Genomic DNA, 14,570 nt, shown 5'->3' with positions numbered 1-14,570 from the left:
GATGACTCCTTTGTTTAGAAACCAGAGGAAAATCTTCACTCTTAGAGGAATTTTTAACTTTCACAATTTCCTATTATCAACTGGAACATCACAATGAACCATTGCATCATACATGGATTTGACCAAAAATTTGCCATTCTGATGCAAGTTCCATCCAAAAAGTGTCCGGCTCATCTGACAGTTAAATGTCCTCCAGGTGAGTGAGTAATTCATTCCATGCTGCCAGACGATTGCCCAAAAGATCCCTACGAAAAGAAATATCGAGGTTTTCTTGTCCGAAGATTTGTTTGATCGTGATGAATTTATGTCTAACGATCCGGTACAAGCTCGGATATTGCACCATTAGTGAGTTGTTCCCTAACCAGAGAAGGTCCCAAATTGGAAGAAGAATTCCTTAGCCTTCATGACACCACTCCAAAAATGTGAATCCCCGGGTTTCCAATGAATTTGAGAAATGGCATTGGATCCCACATACTTGTTGCGAATGATTTCCTGCCATACTTCATTCTCAGTGAGTAGTTTATAAACCCACTTGCTGAGAAGAGCGATGTTTCTAATCTCAAGGTCTTGGATACCCAGGCCCCCCTGACTTTTAGGTCTGCATAATACGCTCCACCTAGCAAGTCGATATTTTTTGGTTTTGTTATCAGACTGCCAAAAAAATCTGGATCTAAAGTAATCTAGCGATTGTAGAACCCCTTTTGGCAGGTGGAAGAATGACAACATATATAAAACCATGTTGCTTAGGAGGGAAATGATCAAGATCAGTCGGCCCCCATAAGACAAGAGTTTGGCCTTCCAACTGGCTAATCGTTTCTCCAGTCTCTCTTTCACATGCCTCCACTCAGCGATAGTTAAACGCTGATAGTGTATGGGAATACTCAGATACCGAATCGGAAACTGCCTAAGCTAGCATCCAAAAATCTTGGCATATTCGGGTGCTGATTCTGCAACATCACCAACGCAAAAAAGTTCGTTTTTATGGAAATTAATTTTAAGACCAGAAAGTTCCTCAAAAGCACATAAGAGCAGCTTGAGATTTCTAGCCTTATCTAGATCATGATCCATGAGTAGTATCGTGTCATCCGCATATTGTAGAATGGATAATCCATCTTCTACCAAGTGTGGGATAACTCCACTTATTTGACCATCCAGCTTAGCCCGCTCAACAAGGGTAGCTAGCATGTCAGCGACTATGTTAAACAGGATGGGAGATCATGCGGGGTCGCCTTGACGAAGCCCCTTCTGTGTCTGAAAATAGTTGCCAACGTTATCGTTAACTTTTATGGCCACACTACCTATAGAGACAAAGCTCTCTATCCAGCGACACCATTTTTGTGAAAACTCCTTCATGCGCAAAGTTTGCAACAGGAAGGACCACTTAACTTTGTCGTATGCTTTTTTAAAATCAATTTTAAGAATGACACATTACAGCTAGGTGTGTGTTACTCTCAACCAATAACATACACTCTTATAGGTGGGCCCCATTGTACCCAAAGATCCCGATGCACCAGGAAGAACTCTGCCAACAACACACACTCTTACACGTGCGGCCCATTGTACCCCATAGACCCCAATGCACCAGAAAGCTTCAAACTTAGGGAGCTGGTATCTTCGATGATTTGCCATAGAAGTTTCCGGGATACACGTACACGCTATTGAAACCGATCGCTTTTCCTCTGGACCTTACGCCTTGTGCGACACACTCTGATTCAGGGTGAGAGCACAAGGGCCTTTTGCGACGGCGGATTCAGATGGTGGTCCGGTCCATGTTCGTTCGAGAGTGGATGTGAATACGATTCAATCACGGCGGTCCATTCCTTGCTAGTCCCTAATTTGTTCTGTTGGTGTAGGTTGACCATAGGGCGATGGCTGTAGCATGGCTTCATCTGTGCTCCTTGTATCAGCCGTGTGAGTTTTCTTGTTTTTGTTTCGTTTTTACGTTTGTGTAAGTTGGTGCAGTTGTAATATTGGTGGTTTGATGGCTTCGTTAATTCAAAGTCGGGCTCAACTTAAACCTTTGTTCTAAAAAAGAGAAATCAGCGGAAAAATGGGCCAGCCCAACTACCGTCACCAAACTCACGCGTTAGCACACTTTCGAGCGCATTCTCTTTTTGATTGCCGGATGGCGCGTTGCGTATGGGCTTTGGGAGACGAGGAGACTGTCGAGGTTCTGCTATCCAACAGATCAGATGATGCGAGGCTGTGGCTATTCTGGCTGTTTGAAACGATAAGTCAGCAAGATCTAGCAAAAATACTCATATCAATGTGGGCTATTTGGTGGGCGAGGAGAAGAGCCATACATGATGATGAATTTCAGAGCCCTTTGTCTACCTTGAGCTTCATAAACCGTTATTTGAAGGACCTGAACATAGCTACAGTTATGAAACCAGCCACCAATACTACAACTTCAGAGAAGCGAGTTCATAGGTGGATTGCACCAGGTAATGATGAAGTAAAAATTAATGTTGATGGGGCCATATCTCGCAATGGCAGGACGGGGGCGGCCGCAACGATCTGCAGAGACAAAGATGGCAACTATCTCGGCGCGTCAGCTGTCACCATTGCCGGTCTGGTGGATGCAGCGAGCCTTGAAGCACATGCATGCAGCGAGGCGCTTGCTCTCGCGAGAGATCTAAACGTCACACATGCGATGATAGCTTCGGACTGCATGCAAGTGGTGAAGGATATAAACGGGAATACACTATCTTCATACGCTTTGGTTATAGATGAAATAAAGGAGTCCATGAATGACTTTGTAAAGATTAGTTTTCGTTATGAGTGTGGGGAAGCAAATTTGGAAGCTCAGGCCATAGCTAAGGCGGCTTCAGTGTTTCCCTCTGGTCGCCGTTTGTGGCTAGGGACCTTGCCAGACATTGCTTCTATTGCTTCGGCTTTGAACTTTGAATAAATTCCCTAGTTATCCTAAAAAAAACTTTCGAGCGCGTAGGGCGGGAATAGGAGCACCGACGACGCTCCAGGAAAGTTTTTCCCAAATCCACGATACGTCTGGCCGAGCAATCTCAATCGGCCGTGGTGTCCACGCCTGGCACCGAGAGGAAGGCGATGGCGTCTTCCGCTACACCGGCGGTCGCTGCTGTGGTTCCCCTGTCCCGCTCTGAGTCGAACGTGAAAACTCCCTGTTGGAGACTTTAAATCTGAGCACGTAGCAGCAAATTTTCGTTCTGCTAGCCCATCGATCATGCTTCTTCAAAGGTTGTCATCAAGAAAAACACAGATACTTCCAACAACGAGCGTATCCTTACCACATACCGTATCAGATACTGATTCTTTCCTGATAAGTCCCCGATACCTCTCGGGCTCTTAGGCTCTAGTAGTGACGGTAGGGGGCGCCTTTCCCCGGTGCTCTCGCTCCCCTTCCCCTCACTATCATGTAGAAATAAAATTATATCTAGTGGAAGGCTGCTGATTTCCTCCTCCTCCTCCCTCTCTCTAACTGTACTTTTTATGTTTGGTGAACCCGTTGGCTTTTGGTTCCTACTTTTGTTGGAATCATGGATAAGATAGGAGATAATGGACTGCATTGACGGACGTGGAGTTTCTACACCTAGGCGCAAATGCTCCTGTTGTGAACAGTAACATAAGAAGACAATTCAAAAAATTCTGAACTTTTTTTGTGGCCTATTTTCACAAATGATTGTTGTGCATGCAGAATTTCATCGCAAAATCACATTGGTGGAAGGCGCGCTAATAAAAACAAAATTGATGCTCTGAAAATGTTACTTACAAAAGCATTTTGGAGTTCTAATTTTGTTTTTTTGGCACGACTTCCACCAATGTGATTTCGTGATGAAATTTTGTATGCACAACAAACATTTGCGGAAGTATGTAAAAAAACAGAATTTTTGAATTTTTTCTATTTTTTAATTTTACTGTTGAAAGGTACTTTTGTGCATTGACTAAATATATGCTGAATGGCTTCATGCTTATTGATATCAATTTTTTTATATTGTTTTCAAAAATAGTCGAATGCATCCCCATATTGGCGCTTTTCAGAAATAACGTATTTACATGTGTGTATCACCCGGATATACTGGTACGTGTATCCGTATCTGTGCAATCTAGGCTGTCATTAATTGAAGAGACTAATCGAGAATGTTCTGCTTCAGACTATTCTTGCTCTGTATGTTATCTTCAGTTGCTCAAATGCCGAAAGAAGGAGGATATTATGTTGCTTTAGAATGTTCTCAGATTAATCTGGGTCAGACTTCACTACATTTAAGGCTCGTAGATCTGCGTACCATGGCAGCAACGGCAGTATACCTGTATCTGTTTTTAGTTGATTATACGGCTCCCCGCATTGTGATCTGCTCAATCCCTCATTTCATCCTTTGCATCCCCAGCACCCACCTTACACTGCTTGTGTTCTCTTCATCAACCCAACACAAGAAGCAAATGGTGTTATACACTATGTTCTTCCGATCCTAATTATATTTTGATTTGAAGTACAGAGCAATGTTGGACTTTCTTTAGTTCATTCTGAATATTGCATCCTTGTTAGTCCGTGAAATTTATCTCAAGACTAACTCTGTAAACTAAAGATGTATGGAGATTTTCCAAGCAGCAATACCACCATATGGAAAGGTGCATCGATGCCCGATTTTCACAACTCAAAAGTAGGCACTTGAGCGGAAGCACCCCTAGCGGCCTGGTACAACATGCGCCGCGTTATACTCCGGTAAGGATCTTCTTCTCTCTTCCTCTTAAGATAAGACATTAAGTTCTCCACTTCCGATTTTGTGTGTAGATACAAATCGCTTTCTTGTTTCTTGTCCATCAGCAGATTGTTCAGACCTTTCATCTTGATTGGCTTGCCGAACAGGAAGTATAAGCGACCTGGTACCTTAGGGAGACCAACTGGGAGATGCAAGGCCTGATTCCCATCCTCTCCAATGACTGTATCTCTGAAATAAAAGTGTTCCTACTGCAGCTGAGCATGGGTAGTGTTGAGCAAATAAATTAGCAATAGAAAATATTTGATTATTAACTCCCCTTTTCAAAGGAAACGAGTCAGGACGATAGATATCTGACCTTACAGTTGGAAGATCTTCATTGAATGGTTTTATCCAGTCTTTGAGATAAGGGATGTTCTTTTGATCGTTGTAATCCAGGACTATCTGCAGAAGGAACAAAGAATTAGCAGAATAGGTTCTCTCTTGTTTTGGAAGGAGATATACGTGCAATGTGTATTTGCCCTAGAAAAAACCTGAATGTATGATAGTGATCACTAATTAATGTGTCTGATATTACTCTGTTACAATACATATAAAAAGATCATGAAAAATAATTTAGAAGTAGCAAACTGTGTCCTTGAGTTAATTCAATATACAAAGGCACGAAAAGAATACCTCTAAAATGTCATCTTCTCCGACACAGCCAAATGGTATGATAGTAACTCCAAAACGGGCTACCATTCTTACAAATTCTGGTTTATCTGGCCAAAAGCACTGGTAGGCTTCACCCTGTCCAGTTCAACTTAATTAATAAATCTAGGGGACTGCTCCTATGCACAGTGGGAGCAAACATGAAATTCATTTGTACAAATGCAAAAAAAAAATTTAGTTCACCTTCCGGTGTAGAACTTCCCGAGCACCACCTGGATAGAGGAGAACAAATTCATTTCTCTCGAATAACTTATACATATTGATCGGACTGATTGAAACTCCCTCGTAAATAGATACTACATCGAATAGGGATAACTCCTGTCGCAAAGCCCAATTATGTCCAACAAAAAATAGTGGGTTGGACAATATTCGTATAGTTTATTTCTTCTCTTTCAAGAACTCTTGAACAAGTGAAGGCATCTCTATCCCTAAGAGTTGGCGACGACCCACAAACAAGACAAGACCTTTGTTAGGAACACTGCCGAGTCCACGTACAACTTTTCCAGTCTCCAGAGTAGGCAACAAGACTGGGCTCATTGATTGATTGAGCAATCTGAAGAAGAGTTCAGCTAATTATGTTGGGCTAAGTCCCTCCACATGGAGGTGTGTTGACAGCCCAACATCAGCCCATAAGTCCAACACATGTCAGCCGTTGATCCTTGCTGCATCCAACGGTTGAGAGTGCTTCCAAGTGAAATGAAGCAAGGAGAAAACCCTAGCCACTCCACCCCTGCTGGTGGTGGCTGCCATTCGTGTGAGAGTGAGAGTGAGAGCACACAAGAGAAAACACAACTTGAGAGAGAGGAAGAAGAAGAAGCAGAGGCTCTGTCCAGATTTGCTGCATCTGACTAGACAGTGTTCAAACTGGTGATTGGAGGCTCAAACGTGCTTGGATCGACCCCAAACTTGGTGAACTCGTTCCTTACTTTGAGTACTTCTGGTTAGCTGGTTTGAGGATTGGGTCAGTGGAGCATCAGATTTGAGAGTGGTTTTGTCAGCTCTGACTGCTGCAGTTTCAGAACAGAGTAGGTTTGGGAGACGAACAGTTTGGGTAGGCAAATAATGTCCGGTTAAGCTGAAATTTGGTGGAGATGTCAAGAACTCATGTGTCTACTTGTCTGCCAAATTTGGTGCTGTTTCGTTTAGCGGTTTAAGAGCAGTTCACAAAACACTGAAGGATACAGAAGCTGTGTAAACTCTGCTTTGCTGAAATCTTGCTTCTTGTGGTTGTTGTTGCTGTTGCCGGTTGGCAACGTGGAGAGTGTGTTGTAAATCTCTCTAGAGGTTCTAGAGAAGACATTGTACTCATTCTCATAGTGAAGTTGCGTGGACCGGTCGGTCCACAGCCGTGGTTTTTTTACCCCTCAAGTTGAGGAGGTTTTTCCACGTTAAATCCTGTGTCACATGTGCATGTTGTTTGTGTTATTCCGCTGCTTACTTGTTGGTTGAAGCTGTCCACAAAGTTCATCACAAGTGGAAGGGGTTGTGTAGTGTGCATATTTGCCGTGTCGGTGAATGTGTGCAGCGCATTGTTGCTGTCCAGCCCCAACAAAGTGGTATCAGAGCCTTGGTTTGCTTGTGCAAATTGCTGAGTTTCTTGTGGTGAAAGATGGAAGTGAATACCAGTAGGATGATATCCTTGAACGGTACAAATTATCAAGCATGGAAGGGCAAGATGGAGTACTTGTTGTATGTGAAAGAATACTGGAAGCCATTGTTCTCCAATGAGATGCCGGAGGGCATTGAGGAAGGTCAGTGGAAGGTATTTCATCGCCAAGCTTGTGGGTTCATTCGGCAATGGATCGATGACAATGTTTTGAACCATATCATTGATGAGACACATGCACACACCTTATGGCAGAAATTGGAAGAGTTGTTTGCCGGAAAAGAAGGTACAAATAAGATGTTCTTGATCAAACAATTAATGTGCTTGAGGTACAAAGAGGGCACTCTAATTGCAGATCATGTGAATACATTCCAAGGCATTATAAATCAGCTTTCTTCAATGGGAATTACATTTGAAGATGAAGTAAGAGCTTTGCTGCTACTAGGCTCATTACCGGACAACTGAGAGACCTTTAAGGTCACGGTTTGCAATTCAGCACCTAATGGAGTTGTCACTTGGAATCTTGTGAAAACCAGGGTACTAAATGAAGAGTCCAGAAAGGTGGCTGAAGCTAGTTCTTCCTCACATTCAGAGGTGCTAGTCACTCAGTCCAGGGGAAGAAGTAAAAGAGCAGAGGTCCAGGTAAAGGGGCAGAAAGAGGTAGGAGCAAATGAAAAAGTAAGTATGTTGATTATGAGTGCCATCACTGCCATCAGAAGGGCCACATTAAGTGGTAATGTGACAAGTGGAAGAAAGACAACAAGAAAAAGAAGAAGCAAGATCAGAAGCAAGTTGACAGTGATAGTGACATAGAGGGCAACCGAGTTACTGCAGTAGAAGAGGACATCATGCTTGTTATGCATGAAGAAAATGAGGGCAGATTTGGTTCCACTATTGAGGAGAAGATCACTGTTGTTTCTAATGAAACCGTCAACCTTGTGGATGGTGACGAGATGATTTGGATACCGGACAGAGGTGCTACCATTCATGCTACATCTCGCAGAGAGCTCTTCACTAACTATATATCAGGTCATTTTGGTGTTGTGAAGATGGGGAACAATGATAGAGCATCCATCATTGGAAAAGGAGATGTGCATTTGGAGACCGCAAATGGTACAAGGTTAGTCCTCAAATCTGTGAGACATGTTGAGGCACTTCGTCTCAATATTTTTTCAGTTGGTTTGCTTGATGGAGATGATTACTTGAGCAGTTTTGGAAAAGGGCAGTACAAGCTCACCAAAGGTAACATGATTGTTGCAAGAGGTAAAATGGTCTCAGTGTTGTATCATATTCATGCTAAGCTCTTTAGTGCTTCTTTCAATGCACTAGAGAAGGATGATCATTGTGCTCTATGGCCCAAGAGACTTGGGCACATGAGTGAGAAGGGGATGAAAGTGCTAGTAAAGGAAAAATTGTTGAAGGGTGTGAAAGGAGTTCACATTAAGAAATGTTCAGATTGTCTAGCAGGGAAGCAACACCGAGTTGCCTTCAAGACTCTACCTCCTCACAAGAAGCCCGAGAAGCTGGACTTGATACATTCCGATGTTTGCAAAATGTTGGTAAGATCTCTTGGTGGTGCTAAGTACTTTGTGAGTTTTATTGATGAATTTTCCAGGAAAGTTTGGGCCTTCACTTTGAGGACTAAAGATCAATACTAGGTGTATTCAAGCAATTCCAAGCCTCGGTTGAGAGAGAAACTGAGAAGAAGATCAAGTGCATTTGCACTGATAATGGAGGAGAGTATATTGGGCCATTTGATGCATATTGCAAGCAGCAAGGTATTAGGCATCAATTTACTCCCTCGAAGACACCACAGCTGAATGGTCTTGCTGAGAGGATGAACATCACAATTGTGGAGAGAGTCAGATGTTTGTTGTCAAGTGCAAAGCTACGTAAACACTTTTGGGGTGAGGCTTTGATGGCTGCAGTTTATCTTATTAATCTCTCACCAAGTTATCCTTTGCAGGGAGATGTTCCTAAAAGGGTCTGGTGTGACAAGGACGTCTCATATGACCACCTGAAGATTTTTGGGTGCAAGGCCTTTGTTCATATTCCTCAAGATGAAAGGTCAAAGCTTGATTCGAAGACACGATAGTGTATCTTTCTTGGCTATGGTGGTGATGAGTTTGGCTACAAGATGTTTGACCCTATAGCAAGGAAAGTTGTGAGAAGCCGTGATGTTGTGTTTGTTGAAGACCAAACAATTGAGGATATTGTAAAGACAAAGGGGCAGGTTCCTCCTCAGCAGCAGCAAGACATGATTGATTCTGACCCAGTTCCTACAGCTCCAGCTCCCGTGCAAGTTGAAGCAGATGCAGAAGATGTACAAGATGATGTACATGGTGGTGCAGGTGAAGAAGATGCTCCCCAGCAGCAGCAGTAAGAGTATGATGCTGGAGTTAATGATCCGGATCAGTAGGAAGCACTAGCACCAGAAAGTCCACCAGCTGCTCCACTCAGAAGATCCAACAGGGGTCGAATTCCTTCCGGCAGGTATCCCTCACATCAATACGTGGTGTTATTATCTGACGGTTCAAAGCCTGAATGCTTTGCAGATGCAATGGAAGATGAGCACAAGAAGGAGTGGAGAAATGCTATGCAAGAAGAGATTGATTCCTTGCATAAGAATCATACTTATGAGTTGGTGAAGTTGCCCAAGGGCAAGAAAATTTTGAAGAACAAGTGGGTCTGCAGAATTAAGCAAGAAGAGCACACATCACATCCAAGGTACAAGGCCAGGCTAGTTGTAAAAGGATTCGGCCAGAGAAAAGGCATTGACTATGATGAGATCTTTTCTCCGGTTGTGAAGATGACATCCATAAGAGTAATCCTTGGCATGGCAGCAAGTCTCAACTTGGAGGTTGAGCAAATGGATGTGAAGACTGCATTCCTTCATGGTGAGTTGGAGGAAGAAATATATATGGAGCAACCTGAGGGGTTTCTTGTGAAAGGCAAAGAAGACTATGTGTGCAAGATGAAGAAAAGTCTCTATGGCCTGAAACAAGCACCAAGACAATGGTACATGAAGTTTGAAGCTGTCATGGGGGAGTAAGGCTACAAGAAGTGTAGCTCAGACAATTGTGTGTTTATTCAGAGGTTCTCAGGTGATGATTTCATCATATTATTGCTCTATGTTGATGATATCCTGATTGTTTGAAAGAATGTCTCTAGGATTGCTAAGTTGAAGAAGGAGTTGAGCAAATGTTTTGCTATGAAAGACTTAGGTCCAGCAAAGAACATTCTCGGGATGAGAATTGAGCGAGACAGAAATTGCAACAAGTTGTACTTGTCTCAAGAGAAGTATATTGAGAAGGTACTTCAGAAGTTCAGGATGGACAATGCTAAAGTTGTGAGTTGTCCACTAGCAGCCCATTTCAATTTGAGCAGAAAGTAATGTCCTAACACTGATGAGAAGAAAAAGGAAATGCATCATGTTCCTTATGCTTCAGCGATTGGGAGTTTGATGTATGTTATGGTGTGTACAAGGCCTGACATTGCTCATGCGGTTAGTACTGTGAGCAGATTTATGTCCAATCCAGGAAGAGCTCATTGGGAAGCCGTGAAGTGGATTTTGAGATATCTCCGGGGTAGCATAAATCTGAAACTTGTTTTGGTGGTGGTGAAGCCAAGCTGATTGCTTTTTCAGGTTCTGACATGGCTAGAGATGTTGACAGAAGGAAGTCTAATTCAGGTTACTTGGTTACCTATGCAGGGGGAGCGGTGTCATGGCAAAGCAGGCTGCAAAAATGTGTGGCATTGAATACAACTGAAGCTGAATTCATTGCAGTAACAGAGGCAAGCAAGTGACTGGAACAGTTGGCTTGTGAGCTTGGTTTTAAGCAAGACAAATATGTGTTGTTTTGTGACAACCAAAGTACTATCCACTTAAGTAAGAATGCAAGCTTTCATTCAAGGTCTAAGCATCCGTTATCATTGCATTCGAGATGTGTCGTATTCCAAGAAAATGCAACTTGAGAAGGTTCACACCGATAACAATGGGGCTGATATGTTGACTAAAGTGGTGACAAGGAAGAAACTTGAAGTATGCCGCCAGCTTGCTGGCATGGTTGTCGGACGGCATTGAGACCCTCCATGATGTCGGGAGGGGGAGTTTGTTGGGTTAAGTCCCTCCACATGGAGGTGTGTTGCCAGCCCAACATCAGCCCATAAGTCCAACACATGTCAGTCGTTGATCCTCGCTGCATTCAACGGTTGAGAGTGCTTCCAAGTGAAATGAAGCAAGGAGAAAACCCTAGCCACTCCACCCCTGCTGGTGGTGGCCGCCATTCGTGTGAGAGTGAGAGTGAGAGTGAGAGCACACAAGAGAAAACACAACCTGAGAGAGAGGAAGAAGAAGAAGTAGAGGCTCTGTCCAGATTTCCTGCATCTGACTGGACAGTGTTCAAGCTGGTGATTGGAGGCTCAAACATGTTTGGATCGACCCCAAACTTGGTGAGATCGTTCCTTACTTTGAGTACTTCGATCTGGTTAGCTGGTTTGAGGATTGGGTCAGTGGAGCATCAGATTTGAGAGTGGTTTTGTCAGCTCTGACTGCTGTAGTTTCAGAACAGAGTAGGTTGGGAGACGAAAAGTTTGGGTAGGCAAATGATGTTCGATTAAGCTGAAATTTGGTGGGGATGCCAAGAACTCATGTGTCTACTTGTCTGCCAAATTTGGTGTTGTTTGGTTCAGCGGTTTAAGAGCAGTTCGCAAAACACTGAAGGGTACAGAAGCTGGGGTAAACTCTGCTTTGCTGAAATCTTGCTTCTTGTGGTTGTTGTTGCTATTGCCAGTTGGCAACGTGGAGAGTGTGTTGTAAATCTCTCTAGAGGTTCTAGAGAAGATTTTGTACTCATCATTCTCATAGTGAAGTTGCATGGACCGTTCGGTCCACAGCCGTGGTTTTTTTACCCCTCAAGTTGAGGAGATTTTTCCACGTTAAATCCTGTGTCACATGTGCATGTTGTTTGTGTTATTCCACTGCTTACTTGTTGGTTGAAGCTATCCTCAAAGTTCATCACAAGTGAAAGGGGCTGTGTAGTGTGCATATTTGTCCTGCCGGTAAATTTGTGCAGCGCATTGTTGCTGTTCAGCCCCAACAAATCAGTCCGCTATCCTGGACAAATACCATGTGATGGTAGAGTGGATCTTTCCTAAATTGAATACATACGGGAAATCTTGGGTTGATTTCTTGAACTCTGTAAATGTTGGTGGAAGGAAATCGGTCACGACATCCCATTTTCTTCCATGGCGGTACATGTTGACCCCTTTTATGACAGTTAGCAGGTTGAAGTCACGCTCCTGTGTAAGGACACTAAACTGTGAAGATTATTGTGAAGGTCATAGTGAAAGGTAAAGTAGTTCTTCTTGTTTGGCTGGGGAGTTAAGAATTAGCAACAACAGATCAAGTGAAAACAAAGAAGCCATTATCAAGCATTTATCATGAGTACAATATATAGTGCGTACCATGAGTAGTGTATGACCCCGGTTCCTAAAGTATCTAACTTTGCAGTTTTTCAACATCTTAAATAGTCGATCAGCTTCTCCACATGGCGGCAGATTCTGGTTGCCACTGAATCCAAATATATTAGTGTGAGAGCCCTATTTTTTTATGCCCTAATAGGAATCAATTGAATGTGCAATGCCCTAATATTGAAAAGGAACCTTGCAAGAAGTAAAACTTCTGCTTCTACTGTACGAAGACGAGAATTGGCATAGGCTGCACCAGACTTAAGAAGCTTGAGCTTCCACACAACAGTGTCCATTCTTATTACATCTCCAATTTCCTGAGAAGTAACATGCATGCTTAAATTGCAAAGCGGGGACTCTATATTTTGCTATGTTATCTCTCCACAAGTAAGGAACTTAAATGTGAGTAATCTGCCTTATCCCGTATTTCACTACTTAGTGCAGATGTAATTGAACTTCATAGCTCAGAATTCTTAGTAGAATTTTTTGGTCGCTAGTGATGAAGAATGCTGGTAAAAAGAGATATATTATTCTACACAGTATACACATATTGAACCTTATAAAATGCAGAAGGGGTGATAACTTACAGAAGTTGAAGTTAGCACAGAATTAACACTGTCGGAAAACATTTTCAGAGCCTCCTAAACAGACATATCATTCTGAATGCTAACCATTGCCGTCTTAAGGGGTACACCTATAGCATCGAATGAAAAATACATGAAGAAAGTGTTGATTTTTCAGAGTGACCAACGTACATAGAGAATTAAGAAATATTTTGGAGACATCCTGACAAACTGTATAACCCCACCATCAAGGTTCAGCCATACACTTTTCTTAAGAAAAGTAAATTGAAGTTGATAAATAGGTGTAATTGATTCGCTTAAGTAGATTTTGATGTGGTTCCTCACTGTGACTTGAATAAATATTGTGAATGAGTTGGATAAAAATATTGTGATGTGAATTGTGTGTCTAGTAAATATATGATGTAGATATGTTATTTTCTAAAGTAACGGGCAGTACTTCCAAGGCTAGCTCTAGAAAAAAACAAAGTCAACGCACTCTGAAGTGATATATTTGACCCAAGGCTTGCTCTAGAAAAGAGAAGTCGACACACTCTACAATGACATATCAGACGGTTCGCGGCGATTTACTTGTTTTTATGCCCATGCCATCAGACGTGTAACAAGTACCATAGATGGTTGTAATGCAAGCATGCAACAGCCTTAAGCAAATAAGCCATCACAGGCGGCTCTCATGGAAAATCTACATGTAATACTTGAAAAATGTTTGGTCATGAAGTGCATGTTGTCAACTTTTGACAAATGAGTTCGTAACCCTGCCTAGGTTTTCGAGTATCATTGACTCCCAAGGAAAACTACTTCCATGATAGCTTGTGATAACATTTTGAAACCTTCTGTGACCATGGTAAATGTAAAACATAGAACCTTGATTACAACGTAAGTACTCTTCCCAAGGGATTCAACGCACAAAAATTGTCAATGAGAAGTAGCTTCACTGTATTTCCCTTGTCGTGTGTACTGTATTTTGGGTCGTATTTGCCTGTTTATGCGCTGTGTTGGGGGGCGGGGGGGCTACGCCTAGGTGGCTGATTCCTAGATGCACCCACGGTTCAAAAGGAGGAATCATACAGATACTAAACTTAGAGAAGTCCGCACCATGCAGCACAAGAAGGTCGAGATGGAGGAACGGAGGGAACTGACCTACACCCTTATATAAAAGTATCTGGCACTAAGACTAAGGTCGAACATGCATGATCTTTCAAGGCCTAGACTACCTAAAGATAGATCCAGTCTAGGCATGTCATCTTGGTCGTTCACCAGAGAACTCACTGAGTTCACATACAACTTGAGGAGCACGCCATTGTGTTGCTCCATTGTAATATCATCTGATATATATAATCACATGTAAGCATGAGTAGAGCTGCTATTCACATCACAGCGGCCGGAACCTGGGTAAAATTTTGTCATGTGTCCGTCTGGCGACTTGAGATTATGTCACATTACGAAACAAATCTACGACTATCATACTTTTGGTAGGTACTTTGCAAAATACACTCGACATACATGAAG

The 14,570-nt window shown here is 42.6% G+C and overlaps 1 pseudogene; it reads right to left on the bottom strand.

Annotated features, from left to right (window-relative positions):
- Positions 1 to 4,624: 4,624 nt before the first annotated feature.
- LOC123192001 (acyltransferase-like protein At1g54570, chloroplastic) overlaps positions 4,625 to 14,570 on the bottom strand; it is a 43,040-nt pseudogene continuing 33,094 nt past the window's right edge.

This window comes from Triticum aestivum, chromosome 2A (genome assembly GCF_018294505.1).
Source record: "Triticum aestivum cultivar Chinese Spring chromosome 2A, IWGSC CS RefSeq v2.1, whole genome shotgun sequence".
Classification (NCBI taxonomy): Eukaryota; Viridiplantae; Streptophyta; class Magnoliopsida; order Poales; family Poaceae; genus Triticum; species Triticum aestivum.
This window is presented reverse-complemented; position numbering and strand designations above follow the sequence as displayed.